We start from the raw sequence: 4,983 nt of genomic DNA, 5'->3' as shown, positions 1-4,983 counted from the left end.
ATGCTAAAGCACTTTGCGTCAAAGCAATTTACAATTCAACTTTCTTGGCCTTTGTTACTTGAATTTATCGGTTCCTTACCCGATACTCCTTCGATATTGCTGCCACCTAAAACGTGAACAAAAAGATACACTTCGTTAGAAAGCTGTGAACGTTTTAGTGAAATGAAAATTAAGGAAAAAGGACCTAGAGGTGATGGTGAAAATTCATTGAATTTTTTTCGACGGCACCTGTACGAATCTTGATTAGATATTGGCGAAAAATTAAGTTTGAATTAAAAATAGATGTAAGAAATTAAACATTTGGTAATTATTTTTTTTATTTGAATCGAAATATTACAAACATGTAATTTATCATGAATTTACCGATTTAATTCAACAATAATTTCATATGAGGATATTACAGGGAAAATTAAAATATTAAATAATAAATGTTTTATTAACAGGGTTAAAGTAAAGCCTTGTAATCGCGAGGTTTGGAATGCTGGCATTAAAATTAAATTTATGTAGGCGATACAGTAGGAGGTAGGTTTTATTCTACTTTTATGTACAATTTCAGTTTACACAGTTTTCTTATCGCGAAACGTACATGGCTGATAGTATCATCAAAAGTACGAAAGGTATGGTGGTCGTTGAAAAAAATTTGCCTCCAGAGAGATTTGAACTCTCGACCCCCGGTTTACAAGACCAGTGCTCTAACCCCTGAGCTATGGAGGCTGTTGAAGTTTCTTTTTCTTTTGCACGTCTGGATATGTCCTGGCTGCTCAGGATCCAGGACCTCAGCTGCTTACCTTGTTAATATAATATTATACTCATTTTAATCATTAATCACCTATACTACGAATTTACATTGCCCTTCACAATCAGCTTTTCGTTTGAAAACGAAAAATACAAGACTCGATTTAATTGAATTTCTTTACACGAAACTTTGTCGATTTTATATAAATAGTGTATGTACATTTTACATTAATAATACTATGAATGCTTTAATTTTATTAGGAACTCGTTTTACTAGCATTTTAATTAAATATTTGCTTCTAGATAAATATCTAACCAGTTCTGTAACAATTTAATTAATATTTTGTTCTATAGTAATTTCTACTAACCCTACATCAATGCTTAATTGATGTGCACTCTTTTCGATTTTACATTTTGATATTTAAAAGTAGGTACTATGTTACATATTGTCAGAACTTTTTGTCAGATTAAAATTAGAGCTCTTCTTTCATCGTTTATGAGACTAAAATTAGAGAGATTTTTATTTCATTGTCTGTTATATTAAAAGCAGAGAATCTTTTTTTATAGTTAGTTAGACTAAAATTAGAGTGTCTTTCTTCATCGTTTGTCTCAAAACACAACAAAATATTTGAAAAAAAAAAGGATTATTCTTTCACTAACTTTTAAAGCGTAATCAACCGATAATTGCCATACTTTTTATTGATCTTTTGTGCTGATTTAAAGATCTTATCAGTTTCTTTGATTGAACTGTACAATTTCCATATTCTATCAAACTCAAGGATTTGAAAAGTGATTAATCTTACTACGTTCACTTCTGTTGACGTTTATAATTCTTTATTTTCCGTTATCTGAAATGTAGTTTTGTTGTTTTTTTATCGTTATTACAATCGGATAGTAGTATCTCGAGATTACGCAAGTTGACTCACACCAGTCTATGAATTGATGCTCATCGTGTGAGAATTATGAAAATTGGAGGGAAAGATTAGAATACAAAGAAGAAAGATTGGCGAGTAGTATAATACTATCAATGACATATCATGGTCACTTACGTTGCTTTAGATTCTTTGTGTTGATTAGAAATTTGGAGTTAAAACGAGACTTGTCTGATTTTTAGTACGAGTACCATAATTTGTAAGAACCAATTTTATTATTTTATTATTCGAAATAATATTATTTAAAGCAGAAAATAATTGAAAATTGATACAAGCTCGTTCACTGTTTAGCATAATTTGAACATTTTTCGTAAATATGATAATTATCTCTTATTTTCCTATTAATTCTGCAACGGTGCAACGGTGCAGCGGTGCAGCGGTGCAGCGGCTTATCTATTAACGTTTCCAACGATTTCTTATTTTCATACGAGAGCACGCAACGATCAAAAGAACGGCGGGCGAATACAAATATTATAGTAACGCTTAATCCACCAGCAATTGCGGTTGTTTTAGTTTCTGCGACATTGGTTCGCGAAGCAATTGCTATCCGTGACTCGGCATCGTCGAGAAAATTACGCGTAAAACGGTTTCCCTTCTGGTCGAAAATTCTCACCGCTAATCGGTATTCGCGAGCTTTCCGGTTTGGCTTCTTCCGCGCGGAGGAACGGACAGGTGGCGTTGGTCTTAAAAGTTAATTGTAACGATAGCCAGAAAAAGCAACCGCAGATGTTTCGAATGTGAATTTTCCTTTCTAACGGGCCGCCGTGTTAGACAGACGGAAGTTCCGCAGTTTCAGCGGGAATAATAGGAGTTGGGTGAAGTTCCAGCGCACTGGATCGCGCGAGTTAAAACCAAATTGCGAAAAAGAACACCGATAATATTGCGCATGGCAGTTTGCTAATTACACGAGAGGGGTTAAATGTCAATTTGTGGATGTGTATCTGCATGTTTCGTGTCTTATCGATTTTACGATAGAAACGGGATTATCGTTTAAAATTATATTATCAGGGTTGATGTACACATCTGTGTAACCTACATATCTTTTCTTTCTCTATTTTATGTATTTCCTGTATTTTCCTCGTGTCATCTTGTAAACTCGACAGAATGGAATTAACTGCAATTGCGATTTCAAGTTTGCAATTAAATTGTATAAATTACAAATTTAAATTTATAGTTTTAGCAGTTACTTCCCTGATGTAGAATATTTAAAATAACTGAAGAAAGTTAACTTTGTTCAATGGCTGCAATATATTTTCTGTGTAATTCTTAGCCAAATGTATAACAGTTTTGACGCAAGGTGAAAGAATATTAAAAATTTATCCGTATTTGCGTGAAATAGTTTTCTTTTCAATAAACTTTTGGCTGTTGGTTTCTCGAACGGTTGATTCATTTGTACAATCGTTCGTTGCGCTCCGATTCAGTTTCAATTTCTTTGGAGTATCGTAAAGAGAATTTAAGGTAAATCGGTTATATTTAAACAGTAATACGATAAGCGCAGCAACGTTTCAAGACGGTAAACGATTGGACGTCACGTCAAGTTTTACCCTGATCGCATTTTTATCACACTTACCTTGAAAGTTTTTACGCTCGGAATGCCGAATGCACGATCGCGAACTAATTAGCATTTAATTAAGCCAGGGTCACGGCCTATTATATGTCACCGTAGAAATTTCCACCCTGCTATTTTGCCAGTTTATTTCAGGCTTGTATCGATTCCTTTTTTTGAAACATATAGTGCGGCTAGAATTATTCAATCAGCTATTATGATCGTGTTTTGTGAATGAATTGACGCGTCGATGGAGATGGTACCTTGGTATAAAATAATTTAAGATTACATAACTTTTCTTACACATTAAACTACATTTAAAAATCTTTGATTAATATATGAAAATCTAATATCGAAAAATTATTCGAAGAAAATGCAAATTTAATTCATTCTTCAATACTGTTTAAAAATATTCTCACGATTGAAGCTGTCGGTGCTGCAACTTAAAATATTCTTTCGTTCTTTCTTCGTTGTTAATTTTTTGAAACAAAACTTTTCGATTTGAACAAGTCTGTACGGTTCAATATTTGATTAAAAATATATTTTTTTTTATCGTATTTAATTTTTCAAAACAATAACCTTTCGGTTATTGTTCTTAAGGATAATAGAAATGACGATAATAATACATTTCCATCGTATTTGTTAGCAAATTTTTCGTTACATCTGTTAATTATTGAACGTAACCAAAATCACCACAATTCTCGATTCAACAATAAAACGAATAACATGTGATATTTTATGAAATTTTCTTTGTTTCGAATCAAACAATGTCGTTGAAACATAGCGGAAATTATACGTTTTACGAGCGTGCGAGCATTGTTTACAGCTAAACAGGTTCGTTTCTACGTTTCGTTCAATGGAGATAGCCCTTTTTAAGAGAGTGAAATTATAAACGATTGTACAAATATAAATGAAGCCAATAACTTATAGTTTATTTTCAATTCTCATCATATATCGTATCACTCCTAATCTCAGGAGTTCGTTTAAAGTAAATTATAGTGTCAGAAAGTTATGTCCTCTAATGCAATGTATTTGTTCTATTACGAGGTCCAAATCGACGTAGTGAGAACTGGAATGTGTCATACAACGTGGTGGATGACGATAACAGTTTGGATTAATTGCATGGTCAAGTGTGTTTACTGTTACATGCGTAACAAGCGTGTTCCGCAACCTCACGAAACAGATCATCGGATCGAGCTTAATGACGGTGCAGATAGTTACATAATTGAGAATCATTGGCAAGTTTACAACGGTTACCAGAGATCGGCACTATCGATGGACGGTGCAGTGCAAATAATTAAAATTCTCGAGAATGATTACTGTTCATCGCGAGCCCTGCCATTCTCACCTGTTTTGCATAAGATTCCTCCAGTCTGTGCTTAAAATACTTGATATTTACCTTCTGACCGTTTCACGTAAGAAATTGTTCACTGATACATTGCGTGATAGAATATTTGTTAGAATCAAATATAGATAATAGAATGGGTGTGGAAATATTTTGCGACTTAATGATCAATCGAGAATTTTGGAGTCACTCGATAATTATTTTGACGAACTAAATCATGTGACTGCTCTATGAAAACCTTCTTAATTTTTAACTTACAAAGAGAAAGATATCTGAGGGAATGTCGATGATCTATCATTGATAAAAATTTTCTTGGAATTATTTCATTCATTGTAAAATGTAGAACGATGATTGTAAATTAGAAAAATTGTATCAAGTTCTGCTGTCGATACTTTCTTTTTTATTTAATCTTATCAGATTTTACG

General features: G+C 33.0%; 1 non-coding gene across 1 annotated transcript; it reads right to left on the bottom strand.

Annotated features, from left to right (window-relative positions):
• Positions 1-641: 641 nt before the first annotated feature.
• Positions 642-714, bottom strand: Trnat-ugu (transfer RNA threonine (anticodon UGU)). Its single transcript has one exon. It is a non-coding gene; the product is annotated as a tRNA-Thr (tRNA).
• Between the last annotated feature and the right edge of the window lie 4,269 nt (positions 715-4,983).

This window comes from Ptiloglossa arizonensis, chromosome 2 (assembly GCF_051014685.1).
Source record: "Ptiloglossa arizonensis isolate GNS036 chromosome 2, iyPtiAriz1_principal, whole genome shotgun sequence".
Taxonomy (NCBI): domain Eukaryota; kingdom Metazoa; phylum Arthropoda; class Insecta; order Hymenoptera; family Colletidae; genus Ptiloglossa; species Ptiloglossa arizonensis.
Note: the sequence above shows the minus strand (reverse complement) of the source record. Positions and strands in the feature narration are given on the sequence as shown.